This window comes from Triticum dicoccoides, chromosome 1B (assembly GCF_002162155.2).
Source record: "Triticum dicoccoides isolate Atlit2015 ecotype Zavitan chromosome 1B, WEW_v2.0, whole genome shotgun sequence".
In the NCBI taxonomy this organism is placed as follows: Eukaryota; Viridiplantae; Streptophyta; class Magnoliopsida; order Poales; family Poaceae; genus Triticum; species Triticum dicoccoides.
Genome location: NC_041381.1, coordinates 623,484,840 through 623,507,255, shown reverse-complemented (window position 1 = coordinate 623,507,255; position 22,416 = coordinate 623,484,840).

Genomic DNA, 22,416 nt, shown 5'->3' with positions numbered 1-22,416 from the left:
AGGTTTCCAGTTACTGCAAACTAAGCAGGGTCCTTCAATGCTAATGGCTTCAAGAGCCAAAACACATTCTTTGATATCTCGAAGAACCCCTACATGAAGCCAAGAATTGCATCAGATCGGTTCTAGAGTCATCAGCATCGAAGCTATTACTCCTGTGTTCTGTATGATCAAGGGCGCATCTTCCCTCATATGTGCCTCGACACTGAAGCCATTACTGGACTCCCCTGCTTAGAAGAAGCACTTGACTGCTTTCGTGATGCTGGGCTGCTTAGTTTTGTAACGGATAAAGAACACTGGAATGAAGAACTATTGCTTCAATTCTATGCCACACTGCACACTCGCGGCTACAATAGAGATACGAAGACTTGGGTTCTCGAGTGGATGACCGGAAACATTCATCATGAAGCCAAAGCTATGGATATCATCGAGCTTACAGGCCTGTCCACTCCCGGAGAACTCTATGAACCTGGTTGTCAACATCATCGCAATGCCCTGGAAAGCATCTTTCGTAGGCCTGAACCCAATATGAGTCAGATGCTGAGCACGATGAAGCCTTTGCCCCATGATGCTGAATATCCAACAGAGTTCTTTGTTGAAGACCTTGATTATCTGCCACGCACCATATATCACATCATCAGGCGGACTCTATGGCCTATCAAAGGACATTCATCATCGGCAAAGCTTGAAGGAGCTATGAAGACTTTGGTCTTCTACATTTTCAATGGCATCAGCTTCAATGCACAAGATTTCTTCATCAGACAACTTCCTGCCTCCGGCTCTGATCTTTTTGGTCTGAAGTTTTATGCTCCATGGGTCATGCGCCTCATAAAGCGACACTCTACTGTCAACTATCAACCTTCTGCTTGCAATCATGTGATTTTTCTACCTGAGGTTGATATGTCAGTTGAAGCTATATATCCTGACCCTGCCAAGAAGCCTCTTTGTCTTCAGAACGCCGAGCACCAAAGCTTCACTCAACCCATTGAAGGTGTTCAAGCAGCTACACGAATCTATCCATTGGCTGGAAATACTCGTCTGCCTCATCAAGCACCTACTGAAGCCACTGAAAGCACCATTGCCCAAAGGCCTCGGAAGCATTCTCGCGTTCTCAATGATCGAGAACTTCTTGTGGCCCTTCACCAGAAACTGGATAAACATCACTTTTGGCTCAAGAGGCAGATGCAAAGCCTCTTGGTGGATGTCAATCGCATTCGCAACCTTGCCACCAAGAATGCCTTTGTTGCTCACGAAACTTGACGGCGATCCTGGAAGAGTTTGACCCTGCTTAGTGCTGAAGCAGATCTTCAAGACGATGGCTTCAATGAAAGATTTCAGTTTGACTCCACTCCTCCACGGAATGTTGTCTTACGAAGAACTCCATCTCTTGAAGACTCTGAATATTCTTCCTCCGCGGCAACGGTAAATGCCAGAGTGATCAATGATGAAGATGATGCTACTTCACCACCTCCTACTACTACTGCGCGCATCGACACTGCACCAAGTTCATCTGCACCGCCACCGAACGACAACAACCCTGCTGCTTCACCTACTCATCAAGAAGACGAGTAGATGCTCTATGTCTTCAAACCTTTTTGGTCATTACTGACAAAAGGGGGAGAAGCGTATGAGTTGATAGTCTTCAAGCGGGTTCAAATGGGCGGTTGCGTTATATTTTGCCTCGTGCTTACAACTCTTGCATTTTGAAACATTTGGTTCTCTGAGTTGTAACACTTAAACTTGATGGTCGTCTGCTACTTATTTGCATTTCCACGTGCGATGATAACTTCCGCACTTAAATCATCCTGCAGACGTCCATTTTTCATTATGCATGTCATCCTATATGCTATATCATTTCATGCATGATGAATTATCTTCATAAGTTGAAGTGGATCTCCACAAGTACAACCAGCCATGTGCATTTGCATTCCAAAAGCAAAATTATTTATATGCACATCTTCTGGGGGAGCCCTTGCTACTTATGAAGACAAATTCCTATCCTCTACAATTTCACATACTTTATCCCCGTTGAAAACTTCATCCAGTTTGTCATCAATCACCAAAAAGGGGGAGATTGTAAGTGCATCTAGTGCCACCCCTAGTTGGTTTTGGAGTATTGACGACAAAGTTGGTTGAGGGACCAATGCATTTGTGAGAATTGCAGGATAACGCAGGTAGTGTCCCTCATTGATTCGGTTTACCTACCGGAGATGACCCCTAAAATGTATGAAGACATTGACGACAATGGTGGTATGAGAAGATATTCATATTGAATACTATGACATGAGAAGACATTGCGTGAAAACTATGGAGCATGAAGACTGTGTGGTTTTTTTGTTTCCTTTTCTTCTTTGTTGAGTCATAGGAACCACCGTACTGTTAAGTGGGGTCCAAGTGAACTAAGTCAGAGTGACTGAAGTGATGCTCAACCTAAATCCTAAGTCTTCGAGCGAAGACAATGAGAGCAAATCTTATCCAGAGTTGGATGAGTCAGCTTTGCTTGTAGCCCAAGTAAAGTTGCCGTGTGTGTTTGAAATCTGACCGTTGGAACACGTGTCAGTTCCTTAGTGACCCAGGGTCATTTCGGACAAATCAGGTCAGGTTGCCTACACCATAAATTGGTGGCTGCTCAGAGTTAATATACAGCTTTTGTCGTTTGAGAGCAACCCACCTCGAAGCATTTGAGAGATAGAAATCCTTGCGAGGACAAAGCCCAAACACCCAGAGCCAAAGAGTGTTAGGCATCACTGAAGTCTTTCTGTCTGTGTGACCTGAAGACTTATTACACTTGAGGACTGTGTATCCTCCAGCCGGTTAGGCGTCGCATTCTGAGCATCCAAGAGTCATTGTGGATTGCCGGGTGAACGAAGTCTGTGAAGGTTTGGAAGTCTACCTTGAAGACTTACCAGAGTGATTGGGTGAGGACTAAGTGACCTTAGCTCAAGGGGAATAAGGTGAAGACACGGTCTTTTGAGTTGAATCTCAGCCTCTCTAACCAGACGTACAGTTGTCACAGCAACTGGAACTGGTCCAACAAATCCTGTGTCTTCAACAAGCAACTGGTTCTATCTCTACCCTCCTTTACTTTGAGTTTGTCTTCGTGAAGTCATTGCTTATCGTCTTATCTGATTGACTTCATTGCTTGACTACTATTGTTGATTGGCTTCATACTATCTTCCATCCTGATCCTACTACCTAGCTGCTATTAATCTTCGAACGTTAATGCTATTGCATACTTGATTATGGCTTGCTTGTTGTAGTTTATCTTCCGCTGCATATCAATTAGGTTGTTTCTATTGTTTGTCTTTGAAACTTCCATGTTTTGAAGACTTTCATAAAAATCGCCTATTCACCCCCCCTCTAGTCGATAACTAGCACTTTCAGTTTCTATCCTTGTATGGTCCGTGGACCTCAGCCTGAAAATGCCGACCCATCATCATTGCTCTGGTGTCGTGACGATAATCTCTTCATGCGCAACTTCCAACATGCAAAGGCATCGGCCAAGGAAAACAAGAAGTCATTGGGATTAGACTTCAACCCTGGTCCCTCTGCTCCCCGTGCTGACGGCTCATGTGATGCAGAACCTAATGTGATCGGCCCCTTTTCAAACCTTGATGGCCTCACCACTTACATCTTGGTCCAAGGTGCCAAAGTGGATCATTCTAATAATGATGCTGACACTGATGAAGCCCCAGCTCCTCCTCCAAAGTCGCAGAAGCTAAAGAAGACTAAGGCTTCACAATCAGCTGCACCTCCAAAAGCTTCACGTGCAAAGCCACTGATCACTGCACCTCCTGAAGACAGTGTGCAGTCTGAAGATCTATCACGCATCTCCAAGAAGATGGAGAAGAAAAAGAAAATCATCAAGAATACTGATCAGACATTGACTCCTGTTGCCATTCTGCGGGAAGAGCACATCAATCTGTCCAGCGATGAAAATCTTGCAGATGATGCTCTTGAGCAACTGATCAAGAGCAAGGAAGAAGCAGAGATCTTCAATAATTTGCCTCTCTTTGATGTGGCAATCATCCATAACTTCATTGATGAGTGGTTTGACACCCCAAATCTCAGCTTTGATGATCTGCAACTTCCCATTGGCCTCAGCGTCTCCTTCAATGGCGCCATTGCTTCTGTGCTAGATCTTGCTCAGCGCATCGTTGAACTGAAGCATAAGATCGACTCTGAGAAAGCTCAGTTCAAGAAGCATGTGGCCAAGCTCAGCGTGCAAGATGTCAACAACTTCAAGATCATGCTGCACGAGCTCAAAGAAGCCTTTCACAATAAGCGCGAAGAAGCTCGAGGCTCTCGTGAGCGCATGAAGAGGCTGACAAGTGTGTGCTAGCCTACAATGAGGCTGAGAAGCGCAAGGCTCTTGGTCGTCCTGGCATTGCCCCCAGAATGGCTGCAAAGAAGAAGAAGCTATCAACTGTCCAATCTGCACCTTCAAGGCTGGATGAACCTCGCATAGTCTTCCCAAGCAGCATGACTGGCTCGAAGCCAATGGTCATGTCAACCGCTTCAGAACTGAAGAAGACGAGGGCTGCCGAGGCTGAAGCTAGAAAAAGGAAAAACACAAAAGCCTCTGATGTTGCTCCCTCCAAGAAGAAGCGCAAGACCAAGAAGAATCGGGCTGCTCCCACAGAGCCCTTAGTTGTTGAACCTATCTCAATGGTACGCCCTGCATCTGAACACCAAGAACGACGGATGATTGTTCATGAGTCTGCTTCCACAGAGGCTTATGAAATTGAAGACGTTCCAGCAGTTGATCCCATCGTTGCTGAAGACATTGGTCACCATGACAATGTTGAAGATGATGAAGTTCTTCCTCAGATCGAACACAACTTGGTATCATCGCCTGTTCTCAAGAACAGCGAAATCATTAGCATTGGTCATCCTCTGACGCCAATTGCTCAGGATGCATCATGGGCTGATCACCCACAACAACAAGACTCCCTAAGTACTCCCCAACAATAACAAGTCAGACCACCTGTGCAAGAAGAAGAGGATGAGGCCCAACCAACTCCATCTCCAAAGGTGTCGCCAGTATTACAAAGGCTTCGCAAAGGACCAAGGCCTCAAGTCCCTCTTCCAAGCGTTCTAGAAGGAGAAGTGCACCACCAATCTGTTGCATGTCAAGGGTTTCCAGAAGCCACTCTGACTGTGAATGTCTCTGTGTCTGAAGCCAAAGTTGCTGAAGACAATCCGGATGCATCAGCCGACGACGAACAAGAATAAGAACGTGTCCCTACTCCCCCCCATTACTGAAAAAGTTGTTCCTGAAGTAACCGTGCCAGTGCCAGACCCTCCAGCTCATCAAGTGGAGGTTGAAAATCTTGAGGCTGCCACCACCAACACAAATGAAGCCAATGACGTAGTCATGGCTGAAGCAAGTGTGGAGCCTGCACCAACCAATATGCCAGAAGCCAATGCTGCAACAGCTCCTGAAGCTTCTGTTGTGCAGCCCGAAGCCTCTGTTGTTGCCACTGCTCCTGTTCCGCCACCAAGGCCCCATACAATTGAGCAAGCATACAACCATGGCAGCTAATCACTGTCAAATGGCCCGTTCTGGTCCCTCCGCGTAATGTCTCTGGTCCTCAGTTTGATTATCATATTGAGCATAGGCCTCAGGTCCAAAAACCAAAGCCAAGACTACCAAGGTTCCCAGGTACTGCCACCTCTACAGGGTCCTTCAATGCAAATGGCTTCAAAAGCCACAACACCTTCTTTGACAGCGCAAAGAACCCCTACTCAAGGCCAAGAATATCATCTGATCGTTTCTGGAGCCATCAGTAGTGAAGCTATTACTCTTGCGTTCTGTATGATCAAGGGCGCATTTTCCCTCATATGCGCCTCGACACTGAAGCCATTGCTGGACTTATCCACTCCCAGAGAGCTGTATGAACCTGATTGTCAACTCCACCGCAATGCACTGGAGAGCATCTTCCATAAGCCAGAACCCAACATGAGCCAGATGTTGAGCATGATGAAGCCTTTGCCACATGACGCTGAATACCCAAAGGAGTTCTTTGTTGATGACCTTGAGTATCTGCCTCGCACAATATATCACATCATTAGGCGGACCCTATGGCCTATCAAAGGACATTCATCAGCTGCAAAACTTGAAAGAGCCATGAAGACATTGGTCTTTTACATCCTCAATGGCATCAGCTTCAATACACAAGAATTCTTCCTCCAGCAACTGGCTGCGTATGGATCTGAACCTTTTGGCCTGAAATTCTATACTCCATGGGTCATGCGCCTCATCAAGCTACACTCTGCTATCAACTATCAACCCTCTGCTCGCAATCATCTGATCTTTCTACCAGAGGTTGATATGTCAGTTGAAGCCATATACCCTGAGCCTGCCAAGAAGCCTCTTTGTCTTCAAAATGCTGAACACCAAAGCTTCACTCAGCCCATGGAAGGAGTCCAAGCAGTAACTCATGTCTATCCAATGGATGGGAACACTCGTCTGCCTCATCATGCACCAACTGAACCTACTGAGAGCACAATTGCCCAAAGGCCTAAGAAGCGCTCTCACATCCTAAATGACCGAGAACTTCTTGTGGCACTGCATCAGAAACAAGACAAGCATCACTTTTGGCTCAAGCGACAGATGCAAAGCCTCTTGGTGGACGTCAATCGCATTCGAAATCTTGCCACCAAGAATGCCTTTGTCACTCACGAGACCTGTCGGCGATCATGGAAGAGTTTGACACTGCTCAGTGTTGAAGCAGATCTTCAAGACGATGGCTTCACTGAAAGATTCAAGTTTGACTCCACTCCTCCATGGAATGCTGTCCTACGTCGAACTCCATCCCTTGAAGACTCTGACTATTCTTCCTCCGCGGCAACTGTGAATGCCAAAGTGATCGATGATGAAGACGATGCTACTTCACCTCCCCCTACTTCTGTACACATCGACACTGCACCAAGTTCGTCTGCGCCGCCAACCAACAACGACAACCCTGCTGCTTCACCTACTCCTCATGAGGACGAGTAGATGTTCTACGTCTTCAAACCTTTTTGGTCATTACTAACAAAAGTAGGAGAAGCATATGAGTTTGATAGTCTTCAAGCGGGTTCATTTGGGCGTTTGCTTTATATTTTTCCTAGTGATTACAACTCTTGCCTTTGATACATTTCTTTCTTTGAGTTGTAACACTTAAACTCGATGGTCGTCTGCTACTTATTTGCTTTTCCATGTGCGATGATAACTTCCGCACTTAGATCATTCTGCAGACGTCCATTTTTCATTATGCATGTCACTCTCTTAGTTATATCATTTCATGCATGATAAGTTATCTTCATAAGTTGAAGAGGATCTCCACAAGTACAACCTGCCATGTGCATTTGCATTCCAAAAGCAAATTACTTATATGCACATTTTCAGGAGGAGCCCTTGCCACTTATGAAGACAATATCCTATCCTTTACAATTTCACATACTTTATCCCCGTTGAAAACTTCAACCAGTTTGTCATCAATCACCAAAAAGGGGGAGATTGTAAGTGCATCTAGTGCCACCCCTAGTTGGTTTTGGAGTATTGACGACAAAGTTGGTTGAGGGACTAATGCATTTGTAAGAATTGCAAGATAACGCAGGTAGTGTCCCTCATTGATTCGGTTTACCTACCGGAGATAACCCCTAAAAATGTATGAAGACATTGACGACAATGGTGGTATGTGAAGATATTCATATTGAAGACTATGACATAAGAAGACAATGAGTGAAGACTATGGAGCGCGAAGACTGTGTTTTTTCGTTGTTTCCTTTTCTTCTTTTTTGAGTCATAGGAACCACCGTACTGTTAAGTGGGGTCCAAGTGAACAAAGTCAGAATGACTGAAGTGATGCTCAACCCAAATCCTATGTCTTCGAGCGAAGACAATGAGAGCAAATCTTATCCAGAGCTGGATGAGTCAGCTTTGCTTGTAGCCCAAGTAAAGTTGTCGTGTGTGTTTGAAATCTGACCGTTGGAACACGTGTCAGTTCCTTAGTGACACAGGGTCATTTCGGACATATCAGGTCGGGTTGCCTTATGGCTATAAATAGCCCACCCCCTACACCATAAATTGGTGGTTGCTCAGAGTTAGTTCACGGCTTTTGTCGTTTGAGAGCAACCCACCTCGAAGCCTTTGAGAGAGAGAAATCCTTGCAAGGACAAAGCGCAAACACCCAAAGCCAAAGAGTGTTAGGCATCACTAAAGTCTTTCTGTCTGAGTGACCTGAAGACTTATTACATTTGAGGACTGTATCCTCCAGCCGGTTAGGCGTTGCGTTCTGAGCATCCAAGAGTCATTGTGGATCGCCGGTGAACGAAGTCTGTGAAGGTTCAGAAGTCTACCTTGAAGACTTACCAGAGTGATTGGGCGAGGACTGTGTGTCCTTAGCTCAAGGGGAATAACGTGAAGACGCAGTCTTCTGAGTTGAATCTCAGCCTCCCTAACCAGACGTACAGTTGTCACAGCAACTGGAACTGGTCCAACAAATCATGTGTCTTCAACAAGTGACTGGTTCTGTCCTCTAACTCCCTTTACCTTGAGTTTGTCCTCGTGAAGTCATTGCCTGTTTGTCATACCTGTTTGACTTCATTGCTTGACTACTATCATTTATTGGCTTCATACTATCTTCCATCCTGATCCTTACTACCAAGCTGCTATTAGCCTTTGTACTTTCACATTATTGCATACTTGACTATGGTTTGCTTGTTGGAGTTTATCTTCCGCTGCATATCAATTAGGTCATTTCTACTGTCTGTCTTTGAAACTTCAACGTTTTGAAGACTTTGATAAAAATCGCCTATTCACCCCCCTCTAGTCGATAACTAGCACTTTCAGTTCTTCTTTGATCCTATTTCTCGGGCAAGTTTAAGCACTTGTCTTCTGTGGATCAATGCACAAGTCCAACCTTTACTTTGATCTACCGTCGAGTATTACACCCTGGTATCTCAAGAATATCATGGAACTGCATAACTTCTTATGGGTTCTTCATCAACTGTTATCCAATTTTCCTGGGTTCTAGGTTGTTTGTCAACTGAGAACATCGATAAGTGAATTGATTCCGCACTCTGATTCAATAACTCTAAGAAAATTTGGTTGCTTATGTGTTTAATAATCCTTCAAGTCATTCCTAGCCTGATCGGCTATATCATTGTTGTGCTAAATTCTAACTGTGTCAGCCGGTCCTTCCCAGAGCACAATTTTTGACGATGAGCTGCTTACATCGCTCTTCCTCGTCATATCATTTTGTCTTGAACAACAAGCTTGATTTCGAGTTTGTGTCGTACCTTTGGTTCTAATAACTCTTCGGTTCATCATTCCTCTGACTTGATGCCATCGCCGACCGATTACATCTTCATGAAATCTCTCGACAAATGTGTGATAATCATCATCAACATTCTGAGCTCTTCCAGGAAATCAATCAAATTTCGGAGGGGTATTACAATCCTTGTCCCCCAGTAATTTGTGTTGTCATTGACTAATTATTTGCCTTCTTTCCAACACAAACTTGTTCGTGTTGTGGCTGTACCTTGAATACCGACAAATGGACTGTGATGTGTAAAATTCAAAACTTCTAGCAACCCTATTGCCTGTAAGTTAATGAACGATAGTTTCATTCATTGTGTGTTGGTTATCGGATCACCCTTCTATCATTGATCATGCTATCGAAGCCCATATTTCGGGCGCACCTTTCAACCAATGTTACTCGTGGATGTTCTCCTCGAGCATACATCATTATATCATTTGATCTGACAAATGTTATCTCCTTGTAAACATAAATGTGGAAATCCATCTTTTTGGAAATCTCGAGGAATTCTCGCGGAGTCCATCAGCCACCCCCATCCTCTCCTTGGTTTAATGATGAACTCTTGTTTCGGAAATCGCTTCCATAGTTCATTTCCGAGAATCTTACAATTTCATCTCGTCATTTGGTGTTGCACCTTTCTTCTCCGGCATTCCGAGTCTGAGGTATCCTGACACCAATCAGATCTGAATCTCGGTCAGAAATGATGGTTAGAACATGTTTCCAAGAGATATACCAATTAACTTTATATGACCTGGTAAGGTGGTGTCATGCCTAGCACATCTGGTCAGAGGCCCTATTGTTATATTTTCCATTTCGCAAGGTTAGCCATTATTCCATGAGCAAATGGTAAGACTTATTCTACAAGTTGTTCCTGATAAATACTTCGTGTATCCAAGGTCTGACCTTTGCTTGAAGACCTTTTCGTTGCCATCTCGAAGCATGTCTGTGGTACTGTCATTTGCGATAAGAACATTTGAAGCACAATGCTAAATGTTTCTTGCTCAATTATCCAAACAACGTTGTATGGGTAATGCCCTGAAATTTCTCTCCCCTTAACTGAAGGGTTTTCTACACTTATATCATGTCATGGATATCATGCTCTGCTTGTCCTTAGAAGGATATACCCCTGGAATATGTGTTTAAACACATTTTCCTTTCCATTGTCTTGTTTAACCTTTCTCATGGTTTATATGATCTAAGCAGTAATGATTCGCTGCTTATGTAAACACCTTGGTGTACAACCTTGTCAGTAAGACCGCGTTACTATTGTTGATGACATTTCAGTAACCACCGATGGACGAGAACTTTGCCTATTGGTCCGCCTCGTTAAACGAGCAGGAGAATGGTTATGTACGTCCCTCGCCCTTGGTACCAATGATTGTTGCCAACATGACTGACAGGCTAGCCTCTGACATACATTGATATCGTGACCGTGGAAGATATCAATGCCCTTCCTTCTTTTAACCCACCTGGTGGGCCCATAACCCACAGATCCACAGGATCGAAACCTGACTCTCATGTACATCCCCGATTCAAAGTTATCCCTTGCGCTTGGTTTTCGTAGGTAATTCTCGAGCCACCTTCTAAGAGATCATCAATTCTGGTATCAGGCGCAATACTTATTCCCGTTGCCCTTGTCACCTTCACGCTCTACTTCGGGCATCGAATGACTGCCGACTCATTTGAAACTTTTGTACCATCGCATATTGCTCTGAATGATTTCCCTGAGCTAGAGCTTGAGAAATAATTCATGTCCTTTTTTCCTGAGCTCCCCTTTAGATGCCTAACTTTGTGGAGATGCGTTCTTCCAAAGATTTTCTCTCTTATCGCATTCGTAGGACGATGAAGATTCCAAAGGAAGGATGTCGGCTTCATCATGATAATCCGAAAACAGAGTAATGATGACATCAATGTAGTCGATCAACCTCTTCGAGAAAAGCAACCAAGACTCAGAAGATTCGTTAGAATTTCGTAACCAGATCTTCCCCCCTTACTCCACCTCTTAAAATCTCGGGACGAGATTTCTTGTAGTGGAGGAGAATTGTGATGCTCGGATAATTAAGCTACAATAAACCTTTGAAAATGATGCCACGTCACCTCTGTTACTCTTGATAAACTTGCATTAGTTCAGAACGATTCGAATTCAAATTTAAATATAGGCAAACAACAAAAGTTTTCAAACAGGGGCCCCTTGGGGTATGACAAGTGGGGCCCAGCCCATAGAACAAAAAAAAGAGAAAAATAAAAATAATAAATAAATTAACTTAATTAAAGTTTGCTTAATTAACTTAATCTGCTAATTATCTAAGTGGAGGGCCCCACACGCTGTTGACCAGTCAAACGTTGGCTGGTCAACTGGGTCCCCCTAGCCCACTTGTCATCCTCTGTGTGCACTTTTGTGTACACCGAGCTGGGTACCCATAGCATTTTGTCTTTTATTTTTGAATTAATAATAATTTTAGAAAATGAATAAAACTTTGAAACATCATATAAAATAAACCGTAACTCGGATGAAAATACTTTATACATGAAAGTTTCTCAGAACGATGAGACAAATCCGAATACATGGCCCGTTCGTCCGCCACACGTCCCTAGCATAGCGAACATGGAACATTTCACCTCCGGTTCATCTGTCCGAAAACGTGAAACACCGGGGATATTTCCCGGCTGTTCCCCCCTTCACCTGTATCACCTTCTATCGCGTTAGGGCACATCTAGCACAGCCCATTGTCATGTCATGCATCGTCATGCTTATGTTTGCATTATATTTATTGTTTCTTTCCCCTCTTCCCTCTGGTAGACTACGAGACCGACGCGGCTGCTACCCCGGTCGACTACGGAGTTGACGACCCCTCCTTCTTGCCAGAGAAACCAGGCAAGCGCCCCCCCCCCATTGATCACTAGATATCTCCTATTCTTCCCTCTACTGCTTGCATTAGAGTAATGTAGCATGTTAATGTTTCGGTTAATCCTATTCTGTTGCATAGCCTGCCATTGTTGCTACAGTTGTTGATACCTTACCTGCAATCCTAAATGCTTAGTATAGGATGCTACTTTATCATCTGTGGCCCTACATTCTTGTCTGTCTGCCTCGCTATACTATTGGGCCGTGATCACTCGGGAGGTGATCACAGGGATATATATACATACATACATACTATACATATGGTGACTAAAGTCGGGTCGGCTCGTAGAGTACCCGCTAGTGATTCACAGATTGGGGGCTAAAAGGACATTTGTCCTGACGTCCCTCTGTGTGGATCTTTGTGGCGGAGCGACAGGGCATGTTAAGACCACCTAGGTGAGAGGTGGGCCTGGCCCTGGTTGGCGTCTGCGGTTACATCAAAATAAAACGCTTAATGAGATCTTGGTATTTGATCTGACTCTGGCCACTTGCCTATACGCATTAACCAACTACACGGGAACAGTTATGGGAACTCGATGTCGTGGTATTAGCCGAAGCCTTCTTGACATCAACGAGTGAGCGTCACGCGCCGGGTTGGACTGGAACGACTACTCTTGTATAAGGGAGCCTAGGTCTGCTCACCGGCAACGTACACAACATGCAGGTGTGCAATGGGCGATGGGCCCAGACCCCCTGCGTGCATAAGATTTAGATTGGCGTGCCGACCTCTCTGTTGATCCTAGGTAGGGCTATGATGTGTTGATATTCTGAGGCCGGGCATGACCCAGGAAAGTGTGTCCGGCCAGAGGGATCGAGTGTGTTGGGAAATATGGTGCACCCCTACAAGAAAGTTTATCTATTTGAATAGACGTGTCCCTCGGTAAAAGGACGACCCGGAGTTGTACCTTGACCTTATGACAACTGGAACCGTATACTTAATAAAACACACCCAGACAAGTTCCAGAGTAAACCCGGTGATTGCTTTCCCACAGGGCGATGAAAGTGCAACTATCCCTAGGTGGTTTTGGTAATTCCTAACAACATATAGCTCATTGAGCCAATGCTATCCCAAGAAAAATATTTCAGGAAAGTTCAATGATTAGCATGGCATGGATGAGAAAAGTAGACCCCTCAAAATGCTAAGGACAAAAGGATTGGTTCAAGCTCAAAGCTCAAGACTCTGAATTTTCTATTTTAGTGATCCAAGATCACATTGAGTCTATAGGAAAAGCCAATACTATCAAGGAGGGATGAGGTGTTGCTTAATGAGGTTCTTGCTCAAAATGCTTAGTGATATGCTCAAAAGCCCTCAACTACTTTCTCACAACCACACATGATCTAAACCAAAAGTCAAACTCGGTCCCACCGATTCTTTCTATCCGGCGCCACCGAGTTTAGATGTCATAGCCACTGCCACAAACCCTAGGCAAATTTGCCTCACCGATAGGGATCTCGGTCTCACTAAGATGGGATTGTAATCTCTCTGTTTCCCTTCGTTATGTTTCGGTCCCACCGAGATGAGCGATCGGTCCCACTGAGATTGCAAGGCAAACTCTCTATTTCCCTTTCGTAACGTTTTGGTCCAACCGAGATGAGCGAATTAGTCGCACCGAGTTTACCTGACCAACTCTCTGGTTAGCTTATTACCAAAATCGGTCTCACCGAGTTTGTGTAATCGGTCTCACCGAGATTACGTTATGACCTAACGCTAACCATATCGGTCCTACCGAGTTTCATGCCAGTCCCACCGAAAATCCTAACGGTCACTAGATTTACTGAATCGGTCTGACCGAGTTTCTCAATTCGGTCCCACCGAGATTGGTAAGTTGTGTGTAAGGGTTAGATTTTGTGTGGAGGCTCTATATACCCCTCCACCTCCTCTTCATTCGTTGAAAGAGCCATCAGAACATGCCTACACTTCCAACTTACATTTTGTGAGAGAGAACCACCTACACTTGTGTTGAGGTCAAGATATTCCAATCCTACCATAAGAATCTTGATTTCTAGCCTTCCCCAAGTTGTTTTCCACTCAAATCTTCTTTCCACCAAATCCATATCCTGTGAGAGAGAGTTGAGTGTTGGGGAGACTATCATTTGAAGTACAAGACCAAGGAGTTCATCATCAACACACCATTTGTTACTTCTTGGAGAGTGGTGTCTCCTAGATTGGCTAGGTGTCACTTGGGAGCCTCCGACAAGATTGTGGAGTTGAACCAAGGAGTTTGTACGGGCAAGGAGATCGCCTACTTCGTGAAGATCTACCCCTAGTGAGGCAAGTCCTTCGTGGGTGACGGCCATGGTGGGATAGACAAGGTTGTTACTTCGTGGACCCTTCGTGGGTGGAGCCCTCTGTGGACTCGCGCAACCATTACCCTTCGTGGGTTGAAGTCTCCATCAACGTGGATGTACGATAGCACCACCAATCAGAACCACGGCTCAAAAATCTCCGTGTCTCCAAATTGTGTTTGCCTCCTCAAACTCCTCCCCTTTACCTTCATATGCAATTGTGTTACTTTCCGTTGCTATACTCTAGAATTGCATGTGTAGGTTGATTGCTTGACCTGTGCTAAGTTGCTAAAAACTGCCAAGAATTAAAAATTGGGAGAAGGCTAAGCTTTTATTTTGTCAAGTAGTCTAATCACCCCCCCTCTAGACATACTTTTGATCCTACAAGTGGTATCAGAGCGTTGGTCTCCATTTGTTTTGTTTTCCATAGCTTTTGGTGGTCATAGCCTTGGTTTCACAACCTAGGAGAGTATGGCGTCTAGCGAGGGAAATTATCACCGTAGAGGTCCTTACTTTGATGGTACTAATTTTGCTAGTTGGAAGCATAAGATGAAAATGCATATTCTTGGAGATAACCCTGCCGTATGGGCTATTGTGTGTATTGGCTTGCAAGGTGAATTCTTTGATGGGAGAGAACCGAATCGTGAAGCTACCGTGGAAGAATTGAAGATGCTGCAATACAATGCTCAAGCTTGTGATATCCTCTTCAATGGATTGGGCCCCAAAGAATTCAACAAAATCAGCCGTCTTGAGGATGCAAAGGAAATTTGGGACACTTTGATTGACATGCACGAAGGTACCGACTCCGTCAAGGAATCCAAATTGGATGTGCTTCAAAGTCAACTTGACAAGTTCAAGATGAAGGATGGTGAAGGCGTCGCTGATTGTACTCTAGGCTTGCTCTCATCACAAATGAGATTGCCGGCTTAGGAAGTGAAGAGATGACCGACAAATTCATCATCAAGAAGATCCTAAGAGCCCTGGATGGAAAATATGATACCGTGTGCACATTGATCCAAATGATGCCGAATTACAAGAATCTCAAGCCAATGGAGGTAATTGGAAGAACTGTTGCTCATGAGATGTCACTCAAGGATAGGGAAGAGCTCCACAACAAGTCAAGTGGTGCTTACAAAGCATCATGTGAAGCTCCCACATCATCAAGTGAGAAACAAACCTTCCATGAAGAATTGAGCCTAATGGTGAACAATTTCAGCAAGTTCTACAAGAGTAGGAGCAAGGAAAGAAGTTCCAAGTCAAGGTCCTACAATGAAAAAAGATCTTCGAGTCGAGAGCGTAATTGCTACAATTGTGGAAGACCCGAACACTATTCCAATGAGTGTACGGCTCCCTACAAGAGAAGAGAAGAGTCACCTAAGAGAAGAAGTAGAAGAGAAGAATCACCACCAAGAGAGAGAAGGAGTAGAGATGATCGTTATGAACGAAGAACATCTCAGAGGAGCAAGGATTCGTAAAGGAAGGACAAATCATCAACGAGCTACACAAAACAAAGACATCAAGCTCATGTTGGTGAATGGGTATCCGGCTCTGACTCCGAACATCACTCCGAGAGAAGCTATCACTCCAACTCAGAACATACTCAAGATGAAGGTGTTGCCGGTCTAGCACTTGTGTCAACTAACTCCTACGACATATTTGATTCACCAAATGAAGGACTTGGAAGATGCTTCATGGCTAAAGGCCCTAAGGTATTACACCCCGAGTATGTTGATTTCAATAGTGATGAAGATGACTTGCTAGGTGATGATGATTTACTTGTTGACAACTCTAGTGATGAATACTATGATGAAACGTCAATTAATCATGCTAATCAAGATAAAATGAATGAAAATGATAAGGAGAAGATTGAGCGTCTAACTAAAGAACTAAACACTCCTAAGTTAGCTCATGAAACTATCTTAGGAGATCATCGAGAACTTTTAAGGACTCATGGGAAATTACGTTTTGAAAAGCTCAACCTTGAGCAGGAACATGAGTTTTTAAAAGCTACCAATGATGATCTTCGCAAGAAAAGTTCTTCTTCCATTGCCAAGTGTTTACTCTTATCTACTTACATGCCTCAAGTCAAGTCTAGTAACAAGAACAAGAAAGATTCTTCCTATAGTAGTAACAACAATCATCATGCTAAATCCAATGTTGTTGCTTCTAGTAATTCTCTTGATTCCACTAATGATTCTCTCAGCCAAGTTACACTTGAGCAAGAAAACATCTTATTGAAGGGAATTATAGAGAAAGGTGTTTACAAGAGCCTTGATGGAAGTAAGCAATTCGAGGAAATTGTACGCAAGCAAGGAAGGCACCGGAAGAACCAAGGTGTTGGTTTTGAATGGAAGTTCAATGCCAATGGAGTTGAGTGGGAAGAAGATCAATACCCCAAGACGAAGTTTGTTCCTCAGCAAGAGAAGTATGATCCTACTTCTTTCAAAGGGACACAAGCACAAGATGATCTTCCACCACAAGACCACAAGCAGAAAGGCAAGGACAAGCTTCAAGAGGATATTGATGCATTTGAAGAAGCTCCTAAGGCCTTGGTCAAGTGGGTTCCCAAGATTACATCAAGTTCTACTTCATCAAGTACGACTACAACTCCAAGGATTCCCATCAAGATGGTGTGGATCCCGAAGAAGAAGAACTAGAGAGTTCTTGAGGGTGACTCCGCCAACATACTTCACTCTTATCATTTTGACGAGGACAAGTGCAATCAACTTCCACATCTTGCACTAGTTCATGGAGTCACAAACCCTCTTGTTGTTAAGACAAGGGACAAGGTAACCCAATGCTTTCATAGACATCATCTTGTGTGTACATCACTCTATGTCTATGGATATCCTTGTTTGTTCCTTGTGGGACTAATCCGTGTAGGTATTGAAAGTGCAACTCACTCCAAAGGATTGCTCCAAAAGATCTACATCAACATAGAGCATCCACATCTTCAACACCTACATGAAGTCAACATCGACAAAACCCAAGGTTAGTTCATCCCTCTTTGGGGGGATCTCACATCTAGGGGGAGCTTTACTCTAAGAATTGAGCCAAAGCAACTCTAATGATGTGAACACATCAATGCATTATGTAAAAGTGGCAACCCCACTTGAGCTTAAATGATGAGTATGACATATGATCAAATATTCTCATTTGACTCCTAAGTCAAAATACTCATATATAGATGACCTAGTCATCGCCAATTACTTGATAGATGGTAGAATTGGTTGTGCATGCTTTGTCACATAGTTTATCTGCTATTTTATTGTGTGAGCATGTCGTTTGCATATTTTACTCATTCGAGGACATCCACTTGTAGTTTTTCTTGTTTGGCTTCTTTTCATTTTGCCAAGTGGATGGAAAAGAATGCCTAATAACCCTCTCTAGATATCTATGCTATTCTTGTCTCAAACTCTATTCATGCTACATCACAAAGTTTGATCAAGTCAGATTCAAACCACTCTGTGTGAGGAGCACTTGGAATCCCCGATTCGTCATAGACTTAAACTTCCAAAACTTCTTTGTGCGTTTCGGTCTGACCAATTCATCCTTTTCGGTCATACCGAGATCACTAAGTAGATCTAGGTTTTCAATCTCGGTGCAACCGATTTGAAACGTTTCGGTCACACCGAGTTGCAGCAACTGCTTGCAGTTTTGCATCTCGGTGCCACCGAGTCATTCCACTCGGTCACACCGACAGGGTCAGGCTGTTTATACCCCCGGGCCAAAATTTGGAAATTTCTCCGAATCCCTTCGCCCACGCTCAGCCTGCTCTGCCTCCCTGGGTCTCCGGATCGTCCTCCTCGTCGCCAGCCGCCTCCCGCCGCTGTCAATGGAAATCATCTCCGTCGTTGCTGCCATAGCAACTCCACCGCCGAACTTAGGGTATGGACTTGATCCTTGTGCTAATCTCATTCTGATTCCTAGCACATTGTTTTGCCATGTATCTTGCCACAGTTGAGATCGTCCTATCCAGCGAATTAGATTAGTTTCGTTAAGAATTTAGGGTTAGGTTTCTGCCGAAATCATCTCGGACCAACCGAGTTGTGGAAATCGGTTCTGTTGGAAATATGCCCTAGACGCAGTAATAAAAGAATTATTATTATATTTCCTTGTTCATGATAATTGTCTTTTATTCATCCTATAATTGTATTGTCCGGAAATCGTAATACACGTGTGAATACTTAGACCACAACATGTCCCTAGTGAGCCTCTAGTTGACTAGCTCGTTGATCAACAGATAGTCATGGTTTCCTGACTATGGACATTAGATGTCATTGATAACGGGATCACATCATTAGGAGAATGATGTGATGGACAAGACCCAATCCTAAGCATAGCACAAAGATTGTTGTTCGTTTGCTAGATCTTTTCCAATGTCAAGTATCTTTTCCTTAGACCACGAGATCGTGTAACTCCCGGATACCGTAGGAGTGCTTTGGGTGTACCAAACGTCACAACGTAACTGGGTGACTATAAAGGTGCACTACAGGTATCTCTGAAAGTGTCTGTTGGGTTGACACGGATCGAGACTAGGATTTGTCACTCCGTATGATGGAGAGGTATCACTAGGCCCACTCAGTAGTGCATCATCATAATGAGCTCAAAGTGACCAAGTGTCTGGTCACGGGATCATGCATTATGGTACGAGTAAAGTGACTTGCCGGTAACGAGATTGAACGAGGTATTGGGATACCTACGATCGAATCTCGGGCAAGTAACATACCGATTGACAAAGGGAATTGTATACGGGCTTACTTAAATCCTCGACATCATGGTTCATCCGGTGAGATCATCGAGGATTATGTAGGAGCCAACATGGGTATCCAGATCCCGCTGTTGGTTATTGACCGGAGAGTCGTCTCGGTCATGTCTACATGTCTCCCGAACCCGTAGGGTCTACACACTTAAGGTTCGGTGACGCTAGGGTTGTATGAATATGAGTATGCCACAAACTGAAAGTTGTTCGGAGTCCCAGATGAGATCCTGGACGTCACGAGGAGTTCCAGAATGGTCTGGAGGTAAAGAATTATATATAGGAAGTGCAGTTTCGGCCATCGAGAGAGTTTTGGGGGTCACCGGTATTGTACCGGGACCACCGGAAGGGTCCCGGGGGTCCACCGGGTGGGGCCATCTATCCCGTAGGGCCCCGTGGGCTGAAGTGGGAGGGGAAACAGCCCCTAGTGGGCTGGTGCGCCCCCCTGGGCCCCCCTCTGCGCCTAGGGTTGGGAACCCTAGGGAAGGAGGCGCCTCCACTTGCCTTGGGGGGCACTCCACCCCCCTTGGCCGCCGCCCCCCCTAGAGATCTCATCTCTAGGGCCGGCGCCCCCCTGGGGGTCCCTATATAAAGAGGGGGTGGGAGGGAAGCCGCACCCAACACCCTGGCGCCTCCCTCCCCTCCCTGCTACACCTCCTCCTTTCGTAGTTGCTTGGCGAAGCCCTGCCGGAACGCTGCTGCATCCACCACCACGTCGTCGTGCTGCTGGATCTTCATCAACCTATCCTTCCCCCTTGCTGGATCAAGAAGGAGGATACATCACGTTGACTGTACGTGTGTTGAATGCGGAGGTGCCGTCCGTTCGGCGCTAGGATCTCCGGTGATTTGGATCATGATGAGAATGACTCCCTCAACCCTGTTCTCTTCAACGCTTCCGCACGCGATCTACAAGGGTATGTAGATGCACTCCTCTCTCTCGTTGCTAGATGAACTCATAGATTGATCTTGGTGAACGTAGGAAAATTTTTATTTTATGCAACGTTCCCCAACAGTGGTATCAGAGCCAGGTTAATGCGTAGTTCTCTATTGCACGAGTAGAACACAAATCTGTTGTGGGCGTAGATCTTGTCAACTTTCTTGCCACTACTAGTCTTATTTTGCTTCAGCGATATTGTGGGATGAAGCGGCCCGGACCGACCTTACACGTACGCTTACGTGAGACAGGTTCCACCGACTGACATGCACTAGTTGCATAAGGTGGCTAGCGGGTGTCTGTCTCTCCCACTTTAGTTGGAGTGGATTCGATGAAAAGGGTCCTTATGAAGTGTAAATAGAAGTTGACAAAATCACGTTGTGGTTATTCGTAGGTAAGAAAACGTTCTTGCTAGAACCCAATTGCAGCCATGTAAAAGATGCAACAACAATTAGAGGACGTCTAACTTGATTTTGCAGCAATTGCTATGTGATGTGATATGGCCAAAAGTTGTGAAGAATGATGAATGATATATTGTGATGTATGAGATCATGTTCTTGTAATAGGAATCACGACTTGCATGTCGATGAGTATGACAACCGGCAGGAGCCATAGGAGTTTTCTTAATTATTGTATGACCTGCATGTCAATGATTCAACGCCATGTAATTACTTTACTTTATTGCTAAACCGTTAGCAATAGTAGTAGAAGTAATAGTTGGCGAGCAACTTCATGGAGACACGATGATGGAGATCATGATGATGGAGATCATGTTGTCATGCCGGTGACGAAGATGATCATGGAGCCCCGAAGATGGAGATCAAAGGAGCTATATGATATTGGCCATATCATGTCACTACTATATAATTGCATGTGATGTTTATTATGTTTATGCATCTTGTTTACTTAGAACGACGGTAGTAAATAAGATGATCCCTTATAATAATTTCAAGAAAGTGTTCCCCCTAACTGTGCGTCGTTGCTAAAGTTCGTCGTTTTGAAGCACCACGTGATGATCAGGTGTGATAGATCCTTATGTTCACATACAACAGGTGTAAGACAGTTTTACACATGCAAAAACACTTAGGGTTAACTTGATGAGCCTAGCATGTACAGACATGGCCTCGGAACACAGAGACCGAAAGGTCGAACATGAGTCGTATGGAAGATACGATCAACATGAAGATGTTCACCGATGATGACTAGTCCGTCTCACTTGATGATCGGACATGGCCTAGTCGACTCGGATCATGTAACACTTAGATGACTAGAGGGATGTCAAATCTGAGTGGGAGTTCATTAAATAATTTGATTAGATGAACTTAATTATCATGAACTTAGTCTAAGATCTTTGCAAAACATGTCTTGTAGATCAAATGGCCAACGCTCATGTCAACATGAACTTCAACGCGTTCCTAGAGAAAACCAAGCTGAAAGATGATGGCAGCAACTATACGGACTGGGTCCGGAACCTGAGGATCATCCTCATAGCTGCCAAGAAAGCATATGTCCTAGAAGGACCGCTAGGTGAAGCACCCATCCCAGAGAACCAAGACGTTATTAACGCTTGGCAGTCACCTGCTGATGATTACTCCCTCGTTCAGTGCGGCATGCTTTACAGCTTAGAACCGGGGCCCCAAAAGCGTTTTGAGCAACATGGAGCATATGAGATGTTCAAGGAGCTGAAAATGGTTTTCCAAGCTCATGCCCGGGTCGAGAGAAATGAAGTCTCCGACAAGTTCTATAGTTGTAAGATGGAGGAAAACAGTTCTGTCAGTGAGCACATACTCAAAATGTCTAGGTTGCACAACCGCCTGTCCCAGCTGGACATTAACCTCCCGGGCGAGGCGGTCATTGACAGAATCCTTCAGTCGCTCCCACCGAGCTACAAGAGCTTTGTGATGAACTACAATATGCAGGGGATGGTGAAAACTATTCCTGAAGTATTTTCAATGCTGAAATCAGCAGAGGTAGAAATCAAGAAAGAACATCAAGTGTTGATGGTCAATAAAACCACCAAGTTCAAGAAGGGCAAGGGTAAGAAAAACTTCAAGAAGGACGGCAAAGATGTTTCCGCGCCCGGTAAGCCAGTTGCCGGGAAGAAGTCAAAGAATGGACCCAAGCCTGAGACTGAGTGCTTTTATTGCAAAGGGAAGGGTCACTGGAAGCGGAACTGCCCCAAATACTTAGCGGACAAGAAGGCCAGCAACACTAAAGGTATATTTGA